The sequence below is a fragment of the Balearica regulorum genome, chromosome 5 (assembly GCF_011004875.1).
Source record: "Balearica regulorum gibbericeps isolate bBalReg1 chromosome 5, bBalReg1.pri, whole genome shotgun sequence".
In the NCBI taxonomy this organism is placed as follows: domain Eukaryota; kingdom Metazoa; phylum Chordata; class Aves; order Gruiformes; family Gruidae; genus Balearica; species Balearica regulorum.
In genome coordinates this window covers 28265484-28292763 of record NC_046188.1, presented here as the reverse complement: position 1 = coordinate 28292763, position 27280 = coordinate 28265484, and the positions used below count along the sequence as shown (strand labels likewise).

The 27280-nt window shown below is 40.6% G+C and overlaps 1 long non-coding RNA gene across 5 annotated transcripts in view; it reads left to right on the top strand.

The window, feature by feature from the left end:
* The first annotated feature begins 1179 nt into the window (after positions 1–1179).
* The window catches only part of LOC142602023 (uncharacterized), a 64203-nt gene continuing 38102 nt past the window's right edge, over positions 1180–27280 (top strand). For all 5 annotated transcript variants that reach the window (XR_012835647.1, XR_012835646.1, XR_012835648.1 and 2 more), the window contains exon 1: positions 1180–1285. This is a non-coding gene — a long non-coding RNA (uncharacterized LOC142602023). The remainder of the gene's footprint in view (positions 1286–27280) is intronic.

The following is a 27280-nucleotide window of genomic DNA, read 5'->3' as shown; positions in this document are numbered from 1 at the left end:
ATTATGCGATATTAATTAGATGCTGAAATGAATACAAATCTTAAGTACATGCTTTTTTTGGAAAAAAACCCCAAGCATTATTTTATGAGTATGAACCGTTTAATTATGCTTGCTTTAAAATAACTTTTAACACATCACTTCAATGTTTCTTATTCTATAAAAGTATATTAACAACTCCATACCCTTGCTTTATAGCTAGTAAAGGCAATTTCATAACAAAAAATGCGTGTCAAAAGAACTTTAATCGGAGAGTAAGCCCTGCGGGTTGGGGATGCGTTTCCAAAGAGGTAGCAGTTAGTGGCAGCTGCCAGAAGAGGGCACTTTGAGGTTTCGCATGAAATGCTATTTACTTTTAAAGTTTAACTCGAGTTCTCAGAATTTTCTTTTTCTTTCTTGTATCGTAAATTTTCACTGTTTAAAGTTCAGAAATGTAGCAGTGCTTGTTACTTCTCTTTGTTAGCTTAACTCTGAATGTGCCCACATTCTACTGTTGTAAATCGAGGAGGTATGTTTCCATGGAAGGATCTCTAGTTAGCACGTGTCTCTATGTGTGGCCATGGGTGGTGGATGGGAATTGGTTGGGTTTGTATTTTACACCACCACCACCACCCCCCAAAAAAAAAAAATTATATAGAGAGAATTATGGTATATGATTCTTATTTTTATTTGTCAAAATGAAGATCAGAATCTTCCCTATGCAGACAATGTTTTCCTTGGAAGTACTTTATGTGGTACATCTGCACTTGCTTGCCAGGCTTCTACGTGCAATGAACCTGGTTTATCCTTTCTTACAATCCTGGTGAGCTCATTGCCTGCCATGATTTAGCACACCTATTCCCAGGGCTCTGCACCTCCGGGTGGAAGCAAACAGTAGGAAATGTTGAAAGGGGACACAGGGCCAGCTCTGCTGCAGAGTCAGTATGTCCAGTGTACCTGCTCACTCAAGACCAAAAGGGAAATAGAGGAAAAAAGGAAGGAGAAAAATAGTGAATTCGTGGAATTTTCTGGGATAGAAATTAATTTTAGATCTGCCTGCCTTTTATTCCTCCAGCAACCAGTTGCTTCATCTTCCAGTGTGTGTGTCCTGTTGTGTTTGGCTATATTTATGCTGATTTCTAAAGCATCTTAAGCATTAGTCCAGGTAACCAGCCCTATCACTATAAGTATCTTTAAACAAAACTCTGAGTTACTTCAAATGCCCACAAAGAATCATCTCGTGACCACTGCTTTCTCTCTTTGCTGTAAGACTGCAACACCCTGGGCTAATACAACACCCTGCTCACAGGTAAGGAGAAATACTTCACCACAAGCAAGGTATTTAAGTGTTATCACTAGAAATTTTGTATTACCTTGCAAAAATGCAAAATTAACACAATTTACCTCTCCTCTTAAATAATTAACAACATGCTCCTACACTGTGTTCCAACAGTGTGTGCTCAGGATCTGTAAAATACCAAATTCCTAATTTTCTGTGGGCTAGCACTACGCTGATGTACTTGACCCTTAAACCATCTACAACTTCCTAAAGGCTGAGACGATTCACTGCTTTTTTTGATCCCTGGCTTTCTTTTAACCAACCAAATCCTTTCCAACTTTTCTTATCTTGGTAAAATGCTCTTAAAAATAATTTTCCTTCAGTTTGCAACTCAGCTCTTGATGGTTTTGTTGTAAGGTCACAGCTGAAGTATCGCAGTCAGAGTATTTATTTGGTGGCCAATGTGTTGCTCCAAAGCAGCTGGAGCTCCTAGGACAGGCACAAAGCTGTGTGATGATTAGTAGAGCTGTGCCGTGGTGGCTGAGAGAGGAGAAAAGAAACTGGGAAAGGCTGTGGGGTGTAGCTGTGTTGGTTGAGGAGCCAGCTGTGTTCTCCACCTAGTCTTGCTCTGTCCTGAGCAGCAGTACTGCTGGGCAGCTGCTGGAGAAGGTCTCCTCTTCCACTGTCTGGTCTCGGTTGTGTGTGTGTTGTGGATGAGGGAGATGTGCCAGAAGCAGAAGAATGCGGGGCTCGGAGGGATCCGTGTCAACTGAGGTGGATGCCTTGGGTGTGATGTAATTAGTAAATAAATTAAGGTAATCTTCAGGGCTGGTGTTTTCAGCCTTTGCAAGTCCCAAATAGCAGAAATGCAAACCATTGCATCTTTGTGACAGCAGAGATGAACGTACTATGGAGAAAATTTTAAACGCACAAAAGATAATTTACCTCTTGCTGATAAAGAATTAAAGCTTTCCTTCTAGTGCGGAAGAATAGGCATTAATGGTAATATATGCAACAACTTCAAGGAGCTGTGAAAGCGTCAGTCCCTGAGATTTGGTGCCGATGACATTCCCCGCAGGTCTGGGATACGCAGCTTCACCCCTTCAGTACCCGTCCAGACATGGATGCATGTTTGAATCAGGGATGTTGTAGCCACCTGCGGACAATGACTCTGTCTGTGTGCTCACTCTCGCCTCAAAATCCTGCAAGGCTTTGCTGTTTGGCTCCTAAATACCCCTGGGAGTTTGGCTATTAATCTCTGCACGTGTCTGTCCCACTTGTAAAATAGCGCTTCCTCGGTGGGAAGCTGTGAGGTTTAACGTGTTCGACACGTTGTTGGAAGATTTGGTTGTGGGAACCCTAGAACTAACAAAAATAGCCACATATGTCACACAGAATGTATTTTGAGCCCAGCACAATAAACAAGTTATTTTGCATTTAAGACTATGAAGCGTGATCCAGTTTTTGATCATACAAGGACTATTTTGTTGGAACTATTACTGGATTGAAGTACATGAGAAACTTAAGTGAGACAAAGTCTGAGCATGGTATGTAACCGATAGCTGACCATTTTAGGTTTTTTACCATTCTAACAGCAGGAATCAAATCACAAATCAGTTTTGTTAGTGTATCACTTCTGTTTCAAGAACTCCCTTGTGCTGAACAGCCTAAAACTCAGCACCTGTGGAAAAAGTTGTGAGATGATGTGATAAAATTTAGTATTAATTGCAAAATGGGGTTACTAAATTCTCATATTTGTCCAGGTTTTCATTCTCTGATTGTGTGGTCTTGCTGCTTGTATGACTGGAGTATCCATTAAATCTCTAAATAGAACGCAAAGGAAAGCTTTTTAGGCTGAAATGCATTTTTGTGTATTTTTTTTTTAATTCTTTCTTCTAATGTTTCCCTTTTAAATAGTTTGAGATGCATATAAATATTCCTAATGATTAGGCAGTAGTCAGCCAATTCCAACTTGCCTACAAATGAACCATTTTTAATCAGACTTCATCTGAATTGGGCTCTATCATAAAAATTTCATGCGCAACTCAGAGAAAGCTGTTTCTCATTTTAAGTAATTCTCTTTCTTTGTGGGTTTTTGTTTTGTTGTTGTTGATTTGGGGGGGGGTTTTCCCTTCCTGGGGTATAAATAGCCCAGTATTGTTTGGAATAATATAGAATAAAAATGTTTTCCTGGCCCTGTGGGATTCAGGATGTGAGTTGCTTTATTATTGTACTTTATAATACAAGAAAGATTTTTGTTACAGAAGATAAACCATATCCCACTTATACTTTATTTTACGAAGGAGGCTATCACAGCAAGGGTTATGTCCTGATATCTAATATCAGGCTAATCTCATTATCTCCAATTTTAACTTTGGAAATATACCTAACCAGACTGTTGTTAGCAGTCAATCACATTTGGTGATGATAATTTAGAAAAAATTTCAGCATCACCAGCTTTTGGGATTTGGCATCCTGCCCTCGGAAGGAGCGATTCCAGCATGGGTGGGCAGCCGCTTTCTTGGCCCTGAAGTTACAACCCCCCAGCCAGGACTGGACAGCAGAAACACTCCTGATGCTTTAAAGACAAGAGGTGGCAGATGTTGTGGCTGGTGGAAGAGGAGCAAGAATGACCATAAACCTCAACCTTCAGGTCTCCTCTGCCTCCCTCCACAGGGAACAGCAATGATGTAAGCCGTTCTCTCCCACCCACAAGTTCTCACACACTGTGTAGTGAGTGCTTTCTCTGAAACCTCTCGCTGCCTTGTCAGACGTAATTAAAGCTGACGAAGTTCAGAAGTTGTTAGAGTGAAAGGACTGGTGAAAAAACAGGTGGTATAGTTGAATAAGTCTCATTTCCTTAGAAAACTGAGCTAGGTACGTGTGTTCAATATCAAAAATAGTGAGCAAGCAAACCAAAGCCAGGCATAGGGTTTGTTTCTTTTGCATTTTTGTTCATAACTTTTATAATGCTTTGTGTTAATTGTAAATTTAATCCCAAATACTCATACTACCGCCTGTTCTCCATATTAGTTTTCTTGGTATCCTGTGGCCTGAAAGTTACCACAGAAGATGTCATTTCTTTTCTAAACTGGTACAATGTAATCTAATCTAATTGCATAAAGAGTATTATGGAGATATTTTAGGGTTTTCTATGCATAGAGGCATGTTTAGGAATTTAAATTTTATGGTTCATGCAACAAGTTTAGATGTGTGTAATAGATACTGATTTTCTTTGGGAGGTTTTTTCAGCGCCATGAGGAATTCTTCAGTAAAGCAGAAAAATAGGCTTTAGGGATTTGCAGCTTGGCCAAGCGACAGGGGGTTGCTGCGTGAATCAGGAACGCCAGCAGGCGTGCTCCGCGGCTCTGGTGATCCCAGCCAGGAGACAGCTGCGCGCCGAGGAGTTGGCGAGCCACATCACAGTTAACCTGAGAAGCTGCAGACCTGTGCTGCACTTATTTAGGTGTTTATATATTGCATCTATAGCTTTGCTTTCAGGCCTGTGCTGACCCGCACGTCTGCCTTGGCCATAGGATAAACGTTGCCAATGAGCTGCAATGATGGAGCCCGCAGGCAGCTGCCGTTCCTACCTGTGATTACACCACCCCGGTCTCCTTGTCTTTATCTGAAAATGTGGCAAGTTCTCCTGTGAATGTCCTTTTTGTTTGACAGTAGAAGTGAATAGAATTGTTTTCAGAAAATCCCATAAACACTTGAAAGCCCCAAATGAGATAGGGATCCATGCAGCATGCTGTGCACTGATTGGAGACCCATCTGATGCTGTGCAGCTTGGGATTCCCAGCATCTGAAGAGATGTCAAATCATCTATACTATTCTCTGCTTTTTTGTATTAGCTCCACTAAATGACATTTTAAGTGATACTTCAGAGAGTCTGAGTGCCTTTCGTATTGGGATCATAACAAACCAGGACCTCTTGGTGCAGAGCAATGGCACGCTAATTTTGAGGGAGAAATGTAAAACCAAACGAGACCAGTCTGTGTTGCTGGTATGACTTGCAGAGAGTAAATGTACAGAGAAGAGTACTCCTCTAGTTGCTCTGAATGCCTGCTATTAAGTTCCAGATGTTTGGCTTCTATTTTTCATGCCGTAGATAAGCCTATTGATGTTGTTTTAGCTCAGTACACGTTAGCTACTCTCTAAATAGGAGGCCTGGCCCTGTACCTGAGAAACCTGTGGATGAACTTCTGCATTCCTGGAAGGTCTTACTGACATGGAAGTAGTACTGCTGAGGTGTAAATTCTGCTTGTGTGGGTATGCAAGTGCTGGAGGATCAGGGTTTTGGTGTTTAGAGAAGGGGGAGAATTACCTGCCATTTGTCTGATCTTATATTTAGAGCTTCTGTATTGCTGTAGTGCTAAAGCCACTCTGACTCTGTTTGTGCTATTGGTAATATTCCCTCCATGCTGGTAGGTACAGATGTGAGCTATAGCATCAGTTGAAATTGCTGTTGACTTTGCATAATATATAATTTGCCTTCTAATGTTTTGCATAAGATCTGTTTAGGAAAGCTATGGGAATTATTTTCTTAGCGGTCTGCAATTTAAAACAAAAATATTTACCAGTTTTACTTATTGAAAAAGAAAATGGGGACTGACCTGACTAGCTGTAAAGTGCGTGCAAGGTTAATTTTTCTGTGAATTCAGGGTTGAGTGTCAGCACCTAGAGGAGCGTGGAGTCCTGGCAGCGCAGTGGCTGAAGGACCACATTTCCTTCTCTGATTCATTACTTGGTTAGATCAAATCATCTTCCCAGTTTGCCACTGGGTCTTGTGAATGCTGGGGCTGGTACAGTGAGAGAAGTGGGAAGTGAGCTCTTCAGTGCTTAGTGCCTGCTTAAATGTGCCTCAGAGGATAGCCTGAGGCATTCGAGCTTTGGTCCTTGGCTAAGGATGTCAGAGGAAGCCTCGAGTGCGCGCTTCTAAGAGCTGCACAGTAAGTTGGGTTGAATTGCTCTGCAAGGTTCTTGATTTTGTGGAATGATGGAAGTTTTACAGCAGCTTCTCTTGAATAAACAAAATTATTGAATTAAAAGTGAAAATACGACTGCAATTGGTATGTTAGCATTTGTGTATTTTCCTTTTGAAAAAATTTATTTTTCGATCTTAATTTGTGTGCAGTGAATACTTGCTTTTAGCAGCTTTTCTCTGACATCAATTTGTTAAGTCATGTCCTGTAATCCAGAAACGCAAATTTTTGTGATTTTTGGAATAAGTGCATGTGTGGACTTCTGGTATTTTGAGCGTAAATGGATAATTGGTTATTTGGATAATGTAAGAAAATCTGATGCTCATTGTGCAATTTCCTTGCAGCTGCAGACGATACCAAAAAATACTTGACCAGTGAAAGTGTGTGCAATCTCTTTACTGGACTGTTTCTACACATAAGTGATAAATGTTTGCTAGCATTTGTTAGTAAATCCTCAGATGCTCAGCATAGTGTAACAGCCTTGTTTTAAAGGCAACTTCAAGTGTAGCGCACTGTGGAGGGGAGGGAATCCTAATAAAGGCATCGGTGTGTTAGATTCGCTCCACTACGGTGTTATCAGGTTTTCCTGGATTTTGATAAAAAGAAACTGTGAATTAATCCTCTGTGGTTTTGCCTGAAGTATAAAGAGCACATTATATTTCCAGAACCCAAGCTGAAAAACCCACCAAAGGGAAGTTATCTCTGGGTTTTAGTATAAGTTGGAGAGATGACTTTTGATACGTAATGATTCTTGACTGTGCAAGTTGTTTTATGGTATTTTACGGCTTTTCTTTTTCCTGACAGCAGAGAAATATACTTGTCTATTCTTAACAAACGTTTTTGAGTACTAAATTTTAAAAAACCCAACACCTTTTTGGAATGGTATTCAAGCTGCTTCACCTTTTGGTCTTGGCTCTCCATGGTTGCCAATTGCCGATTTCAGCCCGGCTAACTGGGATCTGATACTCGTCGTGGCTGTGGGTGTCACCTCGAGTGCACTTAAAGAATGTGTGTATCAATGCAGTGCATGAAGGTAAAGCAGAGGAATAAATAATGGTAGTGTTCTTTGATGTGTGTCTCCATTTCCCTCTGCTGCTCCTCTCCCTTGAATTATGTATGTCCTAACACGAGATGTTGATGTTGCCAGTTAAAGTCAGTTTAAGTGGCACTTTCTAATTTCTCCATGTGAGTTTGTTTTTGTTTCTTGGTTGTTTGGTTTCATGGGTTTTTTTCCCACTTGGGTTCTCATTGCATGAGACCCTGGCACCTTGCTTTAGCTGAAATTTCAGTAAGTAGGTTTTTCTTAAGATTTAGTCCTAAGTGCCTTAGGTTTGGAAAAGTGAGTTCTAGGCACTGAGGTATTATCGAAAATCTTCTGCCCTGAAATCATTGGATATTTATGAGAACTAGGTTGTTAAACAACAAAAGATGTTTGTAGTCATGTGCCACTTGCGTTATGCTGTTGTTGATCTCTCCTTTATTTTTCTCTTCGTCAGTTGGTTCAGAGCTTTTTTCAATTATTAATAAAAAGTACACAATGATGAAAAAAAAAAAGGTATTCACAGGTAGCTTGGTAATAATTAACTTTTAAAATAATGGTTTAAAGTATTAAAAATAAAATCTTATTATAGAGAAAGCACAGATGCTCCCGCATGCACACAAACCCGAAGGCATTATTGCCTTTTCAGTTATGGTTCTGCTGCTCCAGAAAACCAAATATTATGTATGTTAAATCTGGAGAGACAATTGTTCATTGTCCTTGTCCCTCAGAGTAGCTCTTAGATAATACTAGAAATGACGGCTACGTATCTCATCCTAAAATATCTGTTCCAACTCTTTTGAACTGAAACTGCAGTCTAGATGAAACTATCTCATCCAGTGATCTTTTTATTTATGCCTTTAATAGTCATGCAGTGGGCTTGTGATGTTTTAGCAGTTAAGATGCTTAAAATGCTTCTCAAAACCAAGTCTTCAGAGGATAAAGATGCAGTAGTACATATTGTGTTCATCTCTATGAGATTTCCTGAAAGACCTAACATTTCACACTACAGCAGTTTCTCCTTCTCTTTCTGTCTGTCTCTTCTGGGAATGGAACAAGTTATCTTGCTAGAAAGCGGTTTTTGGTTGGTTGGTTGATTGTTTTTTAAGTCTTTGATATGCTGGAACTAACAGTAAAGATGCTAAAAGGTAAAATAAAATGAAAAGTCTGTTCTTGCTTAAGTCCCTTCATAAGACATCCTTAAATATATTTCTGTTTTCAGGGTCACGTTGGGCTCTAGTTTTCTCACACAGAAAATGAATATATGCTAATTATATAAGTTAACTATTAAATCCAAGGATTTCTATTATTCTGAGAAGAAAGGGCTGCAGAACTCCTATAGAAAAAAGTGCACAAATATCGAGCATTCTCATTACCCCATTCTGATTTATGTCCTGCACTGTTATTTATGAATGGCTTCCCTCTGATTAGATTTGAAACGTAAAACAAATCTCACCGATACAGTAAAGATTAAAAAGCATTGACCAAAATTTTCTATTCTGTGTAACTGATTGTATACCACAGAAAAGTATTTTAAAATATTTTATATGGTTGTTAAGACAATTTTATGGGAAACAGCTTCGATCACTAAATGAAAATCTAACTTCTGTTTCCAAAAATTCTTTTTTTTTTTCTTTGTTTTTTTCCAGGCTGCAATGTGGAAAGTTTGAGTTTTGCTCCATGCTGTTAAAAATAAAAACTCTTGCAGTATTGATCTTTGCAAGACAGAGGGAACACTTTATATTTGTTAGGAAAACTGTGGGCCTAATGCATAATGTGTTTAATCTGCTATATCCAAGTGCTACAAAAATAGAAGCCTCCAGTGTTGTTAGCCAAGTAGGCATTTTCTGCTTAAAATACTTGATAAACTCAAGTTTACATCTCCTTGTGGAAGAGAGGCCAAAAATAATATTATGGCAAAACCGTATTACAGAAGCACAAGTCTAACACTCCAGCGTAATTTACGCTAAGATTACAACACACCTACACATGTGTATTTCCACACACATGTAAACATCCGTGTATATGCAAATACATACCAGTGTGTCTCCAAAGGGCCACTGCAAACCTACTGCGTTACGTTCAATGCACCTCAGGGCTGCACCAAACTGCTTATCTGCTCAGATTTATCACAGCTCAGTGTCCTGGACAACACCCAGCAATAATCTTATTTCAAGAAATGAAGTATTTTGTCTGTGACTTCATGATAGTTTAGTACATTATTATCAAACCTATTTTATAAGCAGAATTACTTGGTGCGGGATGTGCTCGTCTGTAGGAACACAAGTTTGGATGCTTCTTGGTCATGTCAAAAGCTGAGATACCTTCCCACGGGTGCCTCCTGCTGCTTTGGCTGCATGGTGCCATGGGCGTGCATCTGCCTGTATCCTGAGCACGGGTCATCCTGCAGTCAGGTATTTCTGTTCCCCTCCGCATCCCCGTCTCACGTGTGCGTTAGTCTCCTGGTCAGTCAGACAGGCCTTTGCTCTGAGAGGTGACCCCGCCTTGAGATACAGGCAGTGGGAATGGTGACCTTTACTCTGCCGTCTGAATTTGGTACAGATACTTTTTAGAATATTAACAGATGTATGTTTAGAAAAGAGCATTCTTTCCCCAAATAAAATCTGTAAACAGATGGAATGATGACAAATTTAATGAGCTACCGAGTATCGCAGTGTTTCCTTTTTGTTAGATAAGAATTATTCTTACTGAAAAAAGGAGCCAAATGTTGCAGATGTGCCTACGTATATCTTTTTTTAAAAAAAAAAGTAAACTTAGGCTGTTAGACTGAGCAATAAAATGTCACATTTGTCTGATCCTCCTTTTTAATATCAGATTTAGAAGACATCTGTTGTCTTTGCAGGACGGTGGACCCTGAAGGTGATGGTGTCTGGAAATTCTACTTGTTTTCCAGCAGGCAAGAAATTAACTCTGGGCTTCGCCCTCGCCCAGGAACTGAGTGCTGAGGAGCAGGGTGATGTGGAGCCGAGATGCCCAATTGCCTCTTGGAACCAACATAGGAAACCAGAAAGGCTGCCAGGGCTGGAAATGAAACTTCTTCGTGAAGGAATGGCGTTTTTTCCGCCATTTGTGTCACGGGAATGTTTTCTATTTGCTTTCTCATTACAAAAGGATACTTCGTTGGTCTTGTTATAGCTGTATGCTCTAAAGCTTTGAGCAGAATTATTTACTTACGGAAAAATCATCTTTGATTGTTACGTGAGCTGATGCACTTGTTTACAGTTAACATGTCTTTCATCTTAAGCTGCTATGAGCTTATGAAATTAAAACCAGTACCATTCCTGCATAATCGAGCTCTTGCAATTTACTGCGCTTACTGTAATACGGTAAGATTTAAGAAACATATTGAAATCAACTAATCCTAGAACTTTGGTAATATTTCAAAGGAACATATGCATCATAAAGCTCTGTATGTGTTGATCTCTCTTAGACACATGCTTTTCCTTTTTATACCTGTTTCACTTTAACAGCCAGTGCACGTGCTGTTGCTCAGCTACAAAACACTTGAAAAAGTTGTGTGACACAGGTATTCTGCCAGATGACTTTTGCTATGTTTTGTTTATCAGATGCTGTATTTTCATTTAAATTTTCATTACAGATTTCTATACAATAGTTGCATTTTTCTGTGAAGGGCAACTAATGTACTAAGCAGTCAAACCCAGAGCAGTAATTATCCTGGGAGAGATCAAAGGGTGCTCTTCTAAATCCCAACAATTTGATGGGGGTGAGCAAAACCAACAGTCTTTCTTTTACCTTGGTCTCCTATTAATTTTCACTCTCGTTTGCTGCAGAGCAGCTGCTTTCCTGTCAATCCAGTGCACTGCTTGAAAAAAAAAATCCATTTGGATGTCACAAATGCAATTTCAATGGGCTCAGCAAGAACAATTACTCTTTAACTTAACCTTTCTCTTCTGCGAGGGACTCATGGGAAGAAGAAATTCCTTGAGGAATGGTGTCTCCAAAATCCATCGGAACACATCACAAGGGGAAAGCGTATCTGAAGCCAGCGCCACGTCCCAAGACGTGGGTTGGTCTGATTCTTTGCTGAGCGACAGACACAAACCATGTGTGATTTAAAAGGGAAAAAATAAAAGAAAGAAGAGTGAATGACAACCAAATTCTCTGATGAGAAGTTGCAGAGCTGGAATGGTAGTATTAACAGCCTGCCATTAGTATTGTCAGCAGAGAGATTTCTTCCTCAGCGCACACTGCTGAGCTAGATGATCTCTTGAGATCTATTTCAGCCCAGCATTTTTATAATTTCATGACAATATCTCAGTATTTTGGCTAGTACGCAAAGTCTTGTTCTGTCTCCTTTCTCTGCCCTATATTGTCAGGTGGCTAGGGAAAAAAAAAAAAAAAAAAGGTTTGATTCAAGTTCCTTGTTCTTAAAAGCGGAGGCTACTGCTGCACTCTGCAGGAAGATGGGAGCACATCCGTGTTCCCGTCCTCACCAGAGTGAGGTGGCAGAAAAGGAGATCCTTGCTGAGCAAGGGTGAAAAGGTAATATCACCCCCCACCCACACACAGCCGAGCGCTACAGGAGGAAATGATGGAGGCAATTCTACATGCTGGAGAGGAAGATAGCATAGAAGTTGCAGAGTGCCTTAAGATGAAGGGGAATAAAAAGAAAAGAACATCTTACTGCAAAAAACATGCCATGGCCATAGTGTCTCCTTCCCTTTACTGGTTGTCTCTCTGCCTGCCTGGTGAAGGATATTTTTATAGTCCCTTACAGGGGAGTGGGAGGAAGGAGGTGGAGAGGGCTTCTCTGCAGGTTTAGTCAAGGACCTCTGCTACTACATGCTGGTCTGAATTTTGATCCCTGTGGGGTTCTCCCATTCGCTGGTTTTCTGTGAACAGTTGGTAGATTATAGCAGCAGTGAAAGGCTCTCCCCTTGCCTGGCTGGGAACTGGGATGATGGTTTACCAAACTAAGGCAACTGGCAGTGTTTGCTTTCTTCTAGCACTGGTGGACGGTTTTCACTCCCAGATTTAATTCTTGCAGGACAGAGTAGCTGGAGTCAAATTCTTCTATCTGTAACAGTTTGCACCGGAACTATATCCGGAAAATACTAACAGTTCTCAGTTACCTAAATCCATGGAAAACCCCTCTGGTCATCACATCTTTCCCACAGAGATTCTTGACCATTTAAAAGTGTGCACATTTTCTTCAGTATTTTTTTAATGAATGATAGAAATCCAGATAGGTTTTTTCCTACAAGTTATCCATAGGCATTTTTTGCAACAGGATTTTGTTGTTGTTGTTCATGTCTTTGCATTACAGAATGGTCAAGCAAGAACTCAGCCCTGATTTGGCTGGCCAGCTGCCCTGGTCCGTGCTGATGGGAGAACTGCATCTCCCTCCCAGTCTGCAGCACGCCTGTATCCCCGAGCGCCAAAAAATTCTGTGCTCCAGACACTGTAAAGTTGGAGACAATCGTTTTACAGTTGGGTGGGATTTTCTGGGGGGTTTTTGATTGGTTGATTGGCTTTTTTTGGTTTGTTTGGGGTTGAGTGGTTTTTGGTGGGGTATTTTTTTTTTTTTGGTATTTTTTTTCTCCAGTGAATGCAAACATTGCAGTAAAACAGGATTATTGCGTTGTCAAATGCTGGGACAGGGGTTATTGTCTCATTTTTCACCCAGAACAGGTGGGCTAACTGTGAATTCTTACAGCATGCCAACTGCCTGCAAATACAGCCAAATGGAAATGATCTCTGTCACCGCAAATGTTCTAATGTAGGTTGTTTCAGTGGGGATAGCAGTTGCCATTTTCAACATATGAGCAATCTCTTTGAGTTTAATTTTTAAATTATCAGACAATTGTAGAGACATTTAATTCAGGTAGCCATAATGCAGTTTCTTAATGTGATACGAAGGCTTTTAAAAACACCTCTTTAAAAAGAAGCCCATTTGCATTAAAGAAAAAGAACCTTTTCTCTTACTGCTTTTGTTCTGATCTCCTTTGAAGTGACAACGTCTGAGATCTATGTAAAGCTCAAGTGCTGTGTATGATTATAGGAATGACATGATATTAAGTGGTTGACCTACCTATTAGAGAATTTGTAAGGCACAGAACTTTTTTATTACACAGTGATAAATATCACACTATGAAGAACTGAAGCTGCTACTCCCATTTGAAATGGGGCCATCTTTTAAGACAGCTGTAATCTTCTAAACCCAGATATTCTTTGCTTTGTCGTTAGGCTAGAGAGAAATAAATCTTGACCTTTTTTCCAACCTCTTCATGGTACCAACCAGTATTTCAGAAAACGATCCTGTTCTATATTTGGATATATTAAAAATATATTTAAAAGTGTCCGAAAAAAATGTTTTAGCCAAAGCTTGCTATTATTCCTCTGAGTGTAACCGGGTAGGTTTGTTAAGCATGTTTGTAGGGGTGAGGCCTTACACGTACGACCTTCCAGTCCTCATTATATGTTCTGTTACCGGACAACATGGTGAGAAGAGCTGGGAGAAACAGAAGCAATCAGCACTGTAAATCCCAATGTTTTGAAAAGCAAGTAAGGGCTATTAGTTGTGATTTTAAGGAAGATTTAAAATAAGTTTATTCTGAATATAAAAGTTATCCTATAAAACACTTTGGCATGTACCAGAAGATCAAAAATTGTGTGAAAAGAGCTGTTGTGCCAGCTGGTACGGAAGCCTACTGCTCATCCCTCTGGGAGAGGCAGCAGGATCCTCGGTCTGCCGGCCGCGCGGGGCAGCGACACGAAAGAGCAACTTTTAGAAGTGGAGAATTGGAGACATGGAGGGAGAAGGCCAGCTGTGGAATTATTGCAGTTTGTGGTTTTGTGCACATTTATAAAGGCTTCGAAGACTAAAAGTCGTACAAAGCAGCAGGAGTTTCTTTCCCGCTTCACGATTTAAAGTTCCACAGAGATCGGCTAAGCCTTTATGGTCATAGGCATACAGAGTAAAAGAAGGAGGAAATAATGAAAAGCAGGTGATTCTATGCTAAGTAAAAGCAGCTTTCCTTGGGGCAAACTAGTTTGAAAAAGTTTATCCTGGTGTTTTTTTCTGGTAGAATCTTTTAGGATATCCTTTTGAATTTGTATAGCAGCATTTAAGGTGAAACATGAAAAAAAAATCATTGTTTTTTCTGAATGACAAATGACTGACAAGTAATGAAAATTATTATAAAATGCATATGAAGAACACAGCTTAAAAGATTCCTGAAGTCTGCAGGTTAGACCTGTTCTTAGACAAAATTTCTGTTAAATTTTCTGGAACTTTTGCATGTTGAATGTGAAGTAGCAAACAAGGAGCAACAATTAGTAAACAATTAGGTACCAGGGAAAACATTTTTTTTTTTTTTTTCAGGATATCCTTGGCATATTCTTCCATCTTTCAAAAGCCCAGAGAAAGACAAACATGCATGAAGTTTCATGGAAAGGGTCACAGAAAGTCTGATTTAAAGGCATATGTTTTTACAAATGGCTTACTTGTGTCTTATGGTGACTTCTCTATATTTTTATAGAACCTAAACCAAAACCTCCTTTTTCAGTGGAGCTGTCCTATTGTTTTTAATAAGTAATCATATACGCCACAGCCAGGTTGATTTAATGATTATTTGAAAATGTTCTCACTCTGTATCACAACTTTTTATGTTATGAGCCTGAATTCAGAATAAGTTAATTATACATGAATGAAGAACCCATTGATAAATAATGCAAATCATATCCAGACCATTGAACAAACAAGTAAACTAAAATCTTAGTTCAGCGTCTGTATGGATATCATGAATTCTGTATTCACAATAATGGATTTTTTAAAAAGTTACAGCAGCTTGGAAAAAACCCTACCTTCTGACAGTAAATCTAGTACCACGTGATGCCAATGGGGAAAAACCCACCTGTTTTTAATTAATCTTAGCTCTCTGTATCAATTCGGTCATATTAGTGGATTTACTTTGCATTTAAGTGGAGGAATGTTAAATCTGTTGCTTGTACAGGACTGGCTATTGCTTAGTTCGTGTTTCTGGCCCACAATTTCTCTCCTGTCTATATGAAGTGGAAGGTGTCAAATAAGAGCTGAAGTCCAAATAAGAGATATTTTTCCCCCAGGCTGGACTGCTAGGGAATTTTTCCTCTCGCCTTTGTAGCGTGGCGCTCAATTTTCTTCCTAAAATTGTATTTAACCAATACCCTGTAGCATAAAGACCTAGAACATCGGTGTGGTTTCTTCTGTTTCTTTGTGTTTCTGTTCTGTTTTTGGTTTCAGGCTCGTTACAGAGTTGAGGAAAGCTTTCTGGTGAGCGGTCTGTGTCCACGACCTGTGCCCTGTCCCCAGTGACTGCCTGTGGCTGTGAAATCGCTTTTGGAAGGAGTCTTATCTCAGCCTCCTTAAGTGCTGGAGTCTCCCCCAGCAGGGGAATTTTCTTTAGTGGTTTTTGTTTTCTCCCCTTCTGTTCTCATGCGAACAAATTGAAAATGAATGCGAGTCTGCCGGCCTAACAGAGGAAGGTGTCTCTCGTGTTCAGAAGTAACACGTTTTGTGGAGATGGTTACTTCCCTTCTGCTGCACATTTACCACCTACTATGAGCACAGCAATGGAAATCCATTGCCAAAGTTATGAGTTGTTAATTAGAGCAGAAACTGTGGCGGTTCTTTGCCTCCGATGTGCTTTGCAAATTCACTTTGTGTAGATGTTGCATTGAGAATTGTTAGGAGCCCTGTTTTTATTGTGCCCGGTTTTATCTCCAAAACATTAGAGGTGAACATTGTACTCAAGTGAGAAGAAAAGACATTCATGTTCATAGTGGGTGTGAGTTCAACCATATTTTGATTTAATTTCTTTTTTTTTTTAAATAAATCAAAATAATGTGCCCTCTAAGAATTAATGAAATGGTGTAATAATGTGTCCCGTACTGTTGTGAATACTGAAACAGTTTCCTTTCTTGCTTGCAAGGTCCATTCACGCAGCTGAGAAAAAGTAAAGGAAATTATTTATGTGTACCTTAAAAACTAAGTTTTGTGCTTCACGCAAAACGAGACTTTAACATTGCCTACAGTTGGTGTGAATAGTAAAAGAAACAGGAAACAAAAAAGTCCTTTGGAGCCTGGTTCAAGGGGGTCTGACACACTACAAGAGAGCCACATGACATCTGCACATTTTTCTGTACGTTAGCGCTGGAAAGAGGATGGAATTACCAGGAAATGTTGCCCTGTGATTTCTGTATTGAAGTGGCTGCATCTGTGCCACCTGTTGATGACATGATTGGAGCATTAGTTCTTGCTCTGCCTTAGCACTATTGATAACTCTGCTTAACATCACCACAGGGGAGGCTTTGTTGGAGGCTGCAGTCACTTCGCCTGAGCAATGGTGTACATTGGCTCCTCCATTCAACTCTTTTTTTCTGACATTAGCGCATTTGAATGGGCCACCAGTGAAGCCATTCAGTGAGAACATGCAGCGGGGCTCCTGGGTGGCCCGGGGCTGGGCTGAGAACCCCCGTTAATGGACTGCCAGCCGCGGCCCATTGAGCTCCATGAACTCGGTGACCAAAGAAAAGTGAGACAAAGATGTCCCTCAGCATAACGTGTAGGTCAGCGCCGGACAAAGGCAGACAGTGACCGATCAAACCTATTTGATTACTCGGCTGAAAAGGGGATGCCTACCACAACGGGAGCGCTGCTCCGGCCGGGGCCGCGCTGCTCCTGCGCTCCGCCCTGCGCCCATCACCTGGGCGTCGGGACTGCAGACGCGCGGCGGCTCTGAGGACTTCGCCGGGCTCCTGCTCTAATCACGGCGGGATTTGCATTCCCTTTAAGCTTGCAATTGGTATAATAAGTCCTGCGGATTGCTTATAAACATGCGCGTAACCCTCTTGTATATTATTCACCTATAGAGTGATAACATACTCGTATGCACACGAAACGTCAGCGGCAGCTGAGTGAATTAAGTGCAGAATCAAACTTCTCATCTGACTATTTGTGCTTATTATTTTGGTAAAGGTAAGTCTTCATCAAACATTGACCAAAAATTGATGAATTCAAAATGGAAACTGGCAAATACTCTGTTGTGCCACTCTCCTAGATAATAAATAAATCCAATACTAAAATCACCTTCCGCTGAAAGAGGATTTTCATTCCATTTTGCCAGTGATTATGAAATATTTGTTTCCATTTGTTTTGTTTTGTTTTGTTTTGCTTCTAATTTATACCTGCTGGAACTAACAGCTCCTGTTTGCAATCATTAAAACTGCTCTGTTCAGTCAGTCAAACACCAGGTAGTGGGAGCTTTTGTTCTCACAGTTACGGTAAAAAGGCTGGGGGGAGCTGCCGGCTCTGAGCTCTTTACCAGGCTAAAGCTGAGATGGTCTGCTTTGGATCAGTGGCTTGAAAGCCACTGGTTGGCTTGGAATAGGGATAGTATGCAAGGCTGTCCCTGCCCTTGCATCTTTGTGTGCTCTCCCTGAAGTCCTTTGGGCAGGAGATTCTGGGTTTCCATGAAGGTTAACGGTAGAGCTGCAAGAAACATCCTGAACCCCAAGAAGGTGTTGTGAGCTCAGTTGTCAAATTTGCTCGTCTGATGAACTGATGGGGATATGCCTCTACTATTTATGTGTGCGGATCTTTGCTTTCAACCTTGTGAAAATAACCCTCAAAAATTTTTATGGGTGCTGAACGTCCCTGCAGCTAGGGGGAACCACATACATGTTATATTTCCTGCACCTCATTCCCCAGTCACTTCAGGAAAAACCCTTGGGACTGAGCTATCTGGTACCCAGAAGATGCATACTTGTTTTGCAGTCTCCCACAGATCTAACCCTGCCTCTTCTAGATGACTTCTCTTGTCTTCAAAGTGCATGTGAGTTTTCTGCAGCAAAAGACAATACGACAAGCTCTCAGCTTCTTGTAAATAACAAATTTCCATTTTGATTGACAATGAAGGACAGAAGAGAAACGAGTAATTTTCTTTCCTTGACATTGTAATACCTTACAGCAAATATTCTCTACCAAGGTTTTTTGTTTAGTTTTGTGTTTTTATCAAAATTAAGACAAAGTTGACCTAGCCTCAGAGTCCTCAGAGAGAAAATAGGAGGTACATGGATACAGAGGTGGGGGGAGGATGCTAAAGCAGTAAGAATTCATTGAAAAATACTGTGGGCATCTCAATTCCACACCTGATTAATTTTAAATACAGACTGTGTTTTCGGGATTGTGAAACGTACAGTTGAAAGTGAAAATACAAGCTGAGAACTTTACAATGGCATGAAGCCCTTTGAGAATGCCTAGATTGGTTAAAAAAATGGGGGGGGGGGGGGGGGGGGGAGGGACCAAAACAAAGAAAGAGAGGGAGCCAGGTGAGATAGTGGACTGGAAGGGAAGAGATAGCTGAGCCTGATTTGCTCAGAGAAGATTAGAGAGGTCTGATGAAAAAACAAATATATGTGGAGCGGCAGGCTAGACTGAGCCAGCGAGTCAGCTGGGAGTGTTTGAGCCCAGAGTTCTTCCTTCCTAGGCCTGGTGGGGTTTTTAGTGATAAAAGTACTTCCTACAGTACACAATTGTCCATGACTTTGTGTTCCTTTTGGTGCCATTGTGACATTTTACTGTTTTTTCAAAACCAGACATGAACTTGGTCTGCTAGAGAGGCTTTGGAAGCATGAGTGGGAAGCCTTCCTCACCTTGGTACGTTTTCATGGCCACTAAGCAGATAAGATGCAGTCAAATCACTCATGTTATTTTCTTAATGTAAGCACAAAGAAGTAGTATGTGGGGACATGTGATTCTGTGTGGGCAAATAGTAAATAAGCATATTTATTTTTATGACTGCGGATATACTGGAAACTTCAGATACACAGCAAGAAAAAGCATAAGACATTGCACCTACCTATTGCCTTTAGAATCAGATTTGAGCTGTGGCAGTAAAGAAAACGGTTATTTTCCCTCATATGGCTACCAAGGCCTGTAACAGCTCAGAACTAACTAGATCAGAGTTGTTTGGGCCTAGGGCAAAGCAAGGAGGCAAGACTTTTGCTGCTAATATTAAAAAAGAGAAAGCGTTAAGAGAAGCAATCAAGGCAGTCTCGGGGGGGCAGCACACTACCACCTCCTGCGCCTGGATGTGACAGCCACTTCAACTTCACACATCACCTTAGAAGGATAATTGCTTCTACTGCTAAGTCTTCAGAAGACTTGGGTTTAATTTCACTAGGCTTCCTACAATGAGTAACTTGCATTTATTTTTATATACTGATTATAAGACTATGTTACTTACAATCTTGTGGCTTTGCCAGCATCACCAGTTTTATGCACGCTCAGCAATATCACTTTAAGTCTTCTGTTATGCTCTTGTCTCCTGTGGTTACCCTCTGTGGTATAAAATTTGATAAAATTACCTTGATCAAAAATGGTTCTCGTTATTTTTCTCCTGTTTCCTTCTGAATCATTTCCATTACTCTAAAGGATCCTGACATGTGGAAAAGCAGTTCTTTAGCAAGGAAGCTCTTTTGTCACTTCTTGCCAAGGGGTTTCTGTATTGGGTGTTGTAGGATCACTTGTGCACCCATTACTGGAACCCCAGCAGGGCAGGTTGTCTGCTTGACACTCCATAAACCCAATTAGAATCAAATGGGTCTATGGGATTCCCAGTATATATTTGTTCCTGTGGTATTATCAGTAATCGAGAACTGTGCAATGGATAAGGAAGGATCCAGGGGCTAATTTAAGTCAGAATTTTCTTTGCTTGTCAACTGTCGTGTGCTATAACTGAAAGTGAGAACAGGGGAGTGAAGAAGAGAATTTCCCTTTATTCTTCAATAGGTTCCACAGTAGAAACATCCTGCTATAAAGTAGTAAACAGCACTCTCTTTGTAGCTAGCAGATGTTTCTTCAGTTATTAATTATGGTTCTCAAAGCTGAAAGTGAACATATGTGAGTGCCCTCTTTAATTTGATTGATGATTCTTATCCCCAATAGGATCATTTTTTCAGGAGAAAATTTCAAGAGAAAGGGAAAACTTTGCCAATTCCAGTGAAATTTGATGAACTGGTTTTGGTTGAATACAAATTTTAAGGTGGTAGGGAGCATTCGCAGGAAGAGCAAGAAGAAAACTCACAAATCTATTTGTAATCAGTAACCAAGAGTCCCACCAAGAGTGTATAAACCTACGTTCAGGTCTCCTTGTTGTTTGATTCAGGAAAAAGGTTGTAACCCAGGTCTCTTATGTCCCAGTAGAATCCTTTAACAAGCAAGCCAAAAATGTGTGGTTTAGAGTCGGAATCTATGCCTTACTTAATCTTAATTTTTTTTGGTATGTGTTACAAAGAATTTTAAATACCTATTGGGCATAGAAGATAGAGATTAGCAGTTCAATCGCAGTTTTTGGAGACCTGTGTTTCAGTCCCAGTTCTTGGATACTGATTTTTTTAGGTGGGTTTTTTTGGTGTTTTTTTTTTTTTTTAAATATGAAGCAAGGCGGCTCCAGCTGGAATGACCAGAGCATTTGATGGGTTCTTTGGGGACTTCTATAAGAGGTGAAACAGGTAAATCTTAGTTCTAAAGTTGTGCTCTGAATCACATAGCGAGAGGCCGAATCCTGAGTGTGACTGTCCTCGTCAGTGCTGGAGCACCTCCACTGTCTCCTTTTCAGGGTTCTGGAACATTCTGAAATGGCTTTAATCCAAAGCATGCATACAAATTTCAAAGTGCATGTGAGTACCAAGTGATAGGTATACAAATATATGCTTAATTTTTCAAACAGATACCGAATGAATTGTTTGCTTGGTCTTACTAGCAACTATGGTGTGGTCTAAACTATATTAAAAAAAAAATCCAAAGAAAATGAAAGAGAAAATACTGAAATTTGATTCTTCATTTCTAGACCTCAAGGGATGCTGTTAACTTCCTTGGGATGCTGGAAAGCCCTGATGGCTTTCGTGAGCTTGCGAAGGGCACACCGCTTATTAATTATTGTTGTCGGAAAGTGAGAAAGTTGAGAGAGAAGCATAAGACACTGTCATCTTGAACAAATGGAAGACAATAATTCTTTGCATAGCATTTATTAAATCTTTGGAGGTCAAGAGAACAGCATCTAATTTAGGTAAACAGTATGACATGATTGAATAAGGCCTTAATTTTCATGTCCATCATTTCTGCAGGCTCAAACAACATTGAAGGGATTAATTTGCAATGCATAATCTGGGAAAACAGACAATGGATCATGTTAACTAACAGTTAGGATAGAGAGGCTTTTAGTGCTAAGATAGCACAATGCGTGTAACACTTAGCCCTTCTGCTAGTAGTAACGCAAGTCTTAGGAGAGCCCAATCCCCACACTTCATTTCTTCAGGACCTTCAAATCTGTTATTTTCAATAGAGAAATCTTTCTCTTTAAACAGCTGCATCATCCTCTTCCCTGGCTTCCCAGACACATCATTGTGTCCTTCTAGTCCATAATAAGTTCTTCTAAGTCATCTTTCACATCAATTTTAAGTCATCATTGTGCTCTCTAAATTCTTTACGAGGTTTATCAATTGGGTGTTGGAAATTGCCCAGTACAGTAATGTATTAAAGTATTTGCACATAGAGCTCAGCTATTGAATATTGCTGCCTAGAATTATGCCTATCCTACCATTTTTGTATGAAACGCAGAAGTTGTCTAGAATATGTGTCTTCAGCATAACCATTTAATATGCTGTACTGCACTGAACATGGAGTTCTGTTTTGTGCAAGAAAAGCCCCTCTTTAATATATGAAAGCTACAGAGATTTTCTTCAGAAAATGTGATGAACTCAGAATTATTTTTTTCTTTTAAAAAATATTGCATTTCAATATGAAAAATAATTTGAAAAGAATTTAAAATTGGGTCATGTAAAAAGTTTCTGCATCTTTCTTTTGCTGTGAATGACTAAGAATAACCCTTCTGTTAAGAGGGCAAGAAAAATGCTTTTAGAAGTGGATTTTATCTGGGAGTATAAGCACTAAAATCCCCCATCTAAGAGCTTTTTTTCAATTCTGAAAATTTTCAGTTTCTCATGGTCTACTATAGCGTCTATTATTATACTTTTAAGAATAAATTCTTTAAAGGCTATGCTAAAACTATAAGCTTCAACATTGCTTCATGGAACAGCTGTAGGTCTCTTAACTTGGCATTGACAACCATATTTACCTAATCAGAATCTCATGAGTATTAGCTCGTGTTATTCCACGCCAGTACGTAAGGCCTTTGAATATGAAAAAAAGTAAAGCATACAACGATACCTTAGATATCTTCATATATTTGGATTTATTTCAAGCGTGACTTACCCTGATTTTCGAAGGGTTTATAAAGCCTGGTTTTTAGAACAGTTACAGTTAGCCCTGTAATGGTTTTACCCTGTCATCACTGCATACATCTCAACTTCAGCTCCATCTTCCTGTAGTTTTCCTCTGACAATGAACACTGATCTCTGTTGTGGGGTTTCGGAGGGAGATCCAATGCATGTAGGTTTCCTTAGAATTTGCAACATGAAATTCTATGTTTAAACATAACAAAGAAGTGAGGACAAACACTACAGAAATAAGGCTTTTATGAATCTAGACCATGACTTTGTTGCTCAGCACCAATCTTGGGTATAGAACTGTTTTTATCTAGAAGTGATTTTTGCACGTGGTCTATGGTGATAAACCAAGACTTCATCTTTAAGAGCATGTTGAGAGGGGACTTAGCTCTGTGAGAGCAGACATACGGTAAAGAAGATATTTGTAGAACATGTCAGAGAACTGAATAAGGATGTATAAGGGGTCAAAAGCTAGACTAGTAGTGTGAGGGAAGCATGAAAACAGGGCTGGAGAGGGTTTGGAAAGAGGAACAGGCAGCTGAGAACCTGGGAGTGTCAGTATTGCAGGGAATTCAGTGGGGAGGTAGGTAGGCAGCGCTCCTGGAAAAGAGTTTGTGATGCCAGGCTCAATTGCAGTGGAAATCAGACCAAGCAGGGTAAAACAAAAGTAGTAATCTTGTTTAAAGTAGGATGGCAACAAATACATTTCTTACTGAATTAGCAGCTTTTCAAACGCTAAATAGAACTATCCGTGAAACAAATATCCTTCTGAATGCTAGAGTGCTATTAAAGGCAATTAATTTTGCAAACAAACCACAAAACAAAGTTCCCCATCACCTCAAACTGCTCTTTTCTGTAACCCACATATGCAGTTTTTAATAAGCAGCCTGTCAGTAGGGAGAGCCCCAGAAAATGAGTATAAAAGGTTGAGACACTGAAGTGTGGCCATTGCAAGGTTTTTCTGACTGAGACATTGCTAACCCAGCTAGTTTGGGTTCCAGCTCGGCTCCAGCTCACAGTCACAGCTTGGCCCAGGTTTGGGAGGTGCAAGTCATTCAAAGCTGCATCGGATAGTTTGGGGCAGCTGCCTATGTACAGTTTATTAGTTGTATTTATTATTGCACGTCTTGTATCAGACTGAGAGCTGTATTTTAAGCAGGGGGTTGGTTGCATTCCCTGCCGTGCTGAAACATCTCCTGCTGAGAAGCCAAAGCAACGGATCCTGCTGGAAGCCCCGGTACCCGACAGGACTCCTGCAAGGGGCATCCAATAGAGGAAACCATTGGCAAGATATAAGCCCACGGTGTGCACAGCTTGGAGCTCTGGGAAAGGTGTGCTTGGCTGGTTAGGAGGGTCTAGAAGGAACTGATGCTTCACATTTCAGTGGAGAGGTAAGAGTGTCTTTGCATCAGGTATAAGCCCATGCCTGAGTTCAAAATTGCTAATCAGTCACAATCAACATGCAGGCAAAAATCTGGGCTCCACCACAGACTTGAGTTGAGCTTCCAAGAGAAGGCATAAGGAGAATTTTGCTTCGAGTGTCCTAGCTCAACAGCACACCTACGTGCAGTGTGGCTGAGTACGGCACTCCTGGCCCAGCAGTATCACACGCATCATTTCCCCTTGCAGCAAGATAAAATCCTTCAGAAAAAGACCATGACATCAAATGCCATAAAGGCAAGTGGGCTCTACAGACAGCTTGGATTCTGGATTCTGCCATCGCCATACTGGCAGTCCCTGCCACACACACTGGTGCTTCATTGGCATGAGGGCTGTGGCATGGAGCTGGCTGGGGGAGAGTAATAGGGTTTGTCCTCCTGTTTCTCCTGGTTTCCTAAAGGCAATAAGAATGCAGCCTAAAGAATCTTTCTAGGGACCATTTTTTTTGGGGGGGGGACACGACTACACACAACACAGGCTCAATCACAGCAGTCTTGTAGGTGTCCAGCAAGGAGTTTCTAGCAAGCTTTGTGGCACTGTCATCACATAAGAAAACAAAGTTAATGTATTTTTTTTTTCACAAAATGTTCTGTGGTAGTTTAGAGAATGTGAGTTTATGTTGTGGCACACTTAATCTTCACTCTAGTCTTTTGTTTGTGGTAATATTTCCTCATATGCCTGACTGGGTGTAAAGAAGGCCAAAGATCAGTGTTTCTCCAGGAACTCTGAGTTCAGAGCTCTCCTGTCCCTCTGAGACCCTCTTTTGGAAAGGAGACTGTAGTAGGCTTTTGACTAGGGCAATGTAACCTGCCTCCTTCGGCAGCTTCTTAAGTTTCCAAAAGGTGTTTCTGAGCTGTAAAATAAAGCTGTAAAACAGGGGAACATAGAATTGTTGTAATTAAGTTGGGGAAAGCTCAAGCAGCCTAGCTGTTTCATGCGACAAGGGAGCCACCATAGTCAAATTCAGGGTTTGGGAAGGAAAAAAAGTGAGGTGCCAAACCTGCAAGGAGCCAAGAGTTCACTGGTGAAGCCCTCCTTTGGGACAACGACCCTGGGTGGATTTGGCATGTCACTGCCTCCCTGCACTGCGCAGAAGTGCTGCGAAAGGTGGGGTGGCAGAGCAGCACCAGCAGACCAGGTCCTCAGCAGGAAGACCAAGTCCAGCAGACCAGGTCCTCTGGAGAAGCATGGGGTCAGCAGCACCTGGAGGAGGACAGAGTCAGGATCATAGAAACATAGAATGGTTTGGGTTGGAATGGACCTCAAAGATCATCTATTTCCAACCCCCCTGCCATGGGCAGGGACACCCTGCACTAGACCCAAAGCCCCATCCAGCCTGGCCTTGAACACTTCCAGGGAGGGGGCATCCACAGCTTCTCTGGGCAACCTGTTCCAGTGACAATTGCTAGGTACTCTGCTGGGGTGGTGGCATTGTCTATTGTAAGTGGTTGGTATATGGTTTTTCTTTTCCTTCCTTTCCAGTTGAACAAAGTCTGTTTAAGCCCACATGTCCCACTCTCTGCTTGATAGTGGAGAAGGTTTGTCCAGAACCCAAATGGTCCAGGTCAGGATGATACTTGATGAGTTTTCCCTTGTTTCCTCAGTTGCATTCTGCCCCTGCAGTTATGTTAGCAACTATTTGTGGGTTTGTAAATTTAGTAAAATTTGAAAACTAAAGAAGACTCTGTTTTTGAGTGGAAGGACAGCTATTTTCTTGAGCTCACCTCCCGCCTGGCATCAGCAGACGTTCATCATTGCAGCTGCGAGGGAGGAGTGGGCTGGGGTGAGCCTGTGAGGTGCTCCATGTGGCCTTCATGTGCCAGGTTTCTGCAGAAGGGAGAGCGAGGTGGGCTTGTTTTAAGTGTTTTAGTGATTTAAGGATTGAACCTGGCCCTTGTGGCTGCCAGGCAGTGATGCCAGAAGGATTACATGGGAAACTGAATTGCTCCATTGAAAGACCTCTGGAAATGGCTTTGGCCCTCCTGTGAGCACAGTGGCAGCGAGGCAGTGAATATCTACCATAAACCCAGCACAGGAGGTATTTGTTCCACCTGCGTTACACTTTGAGAGCAGAAAAGTCTGAATTGCCCCTCTAATTTACTGCCCTGTAGTAGTGATGGGAGATGTTTTGCCCATGTTACCCTCTTTGATCTGTTTTGAGTCATTTGGTGCTGCCTGCTGAATCACCAGTCTGAATTTCTTTTTTATGACTGTAACCCTAAATTTTTCCATCTAACTCTTTATTTGATTTAACTTGTTGAACCGTTATTGAATTTGTACTATGTAAACATCTACCATGGGACTCAAATCTGACAGAAGAGAAATCAATTAGGGTAGGAACAAAAACCATACTTGAGAAGTCTTGAAGGACACTCAACTATATTTAATATCCATTGTGGGCAGGGAAGCTTCTATAAGGTGACTGTTCCCTGACATTGGGAGTGTATTTACCATTAAATCATAATTGGAATACGAGATTGCGTTTTATTATCCAGAACTGTTAAAATATAGAAAGGTTTTATTTCTTCTGCAGGTCAGAAAGGTATAAGAGTAGGTTGTACATATTTGAACACTGATATCTTGAAAACAGTAGATAACAAGTATATTTTAAATACTTTTCTTCTGAATAATATATTGAAGCCAAACAGTAGTATACTAGGTTCATCCGTATTCACAAAAGGGCTGTATGTTTACTTGAAGCTTTGAATTTGCATGGCATATATCCTATGCAGTCTTATAGAAGAGATATTTCCATTTTAGAATTCAACTTTTGTAACCTTTGGCAACATGTAGTATCAATGGCTCTTTGTTGTTTAAAAAAAGTGAAACTGTAAGCTATCCACAAGGATATGCAGGGCATTGCTATAGCAACACAGCCTCCCTTCCAGCACCAAGAGAGAAGTCATGAATAAAAGATGGGGTTCTAAAGACAACAAAATAGAAAAGGTTGTTTCAACCCTTCTAATACCTGACATTTGCAGTTATTTTGTTAAATGCAAACCACAAAAAATGTTGGGAAAGGGCATGCCTTTGCTGAAAGTACGCATTTATATATTGGGAATGTCACTAAGCAGGTAACACACTTTTTGCATTTATCAGCTCAGGAAAGGGGAATAGAAATCAATAGCAGAAGCCAACAGCATGCAATTTCTTAAAATGTGTATATATACATAAAAGAAATAATCTTCTTAAATGTCTATCTGATCTGAAAAAACGGTGGATGCTTGCTATCTGAATTAACATAAT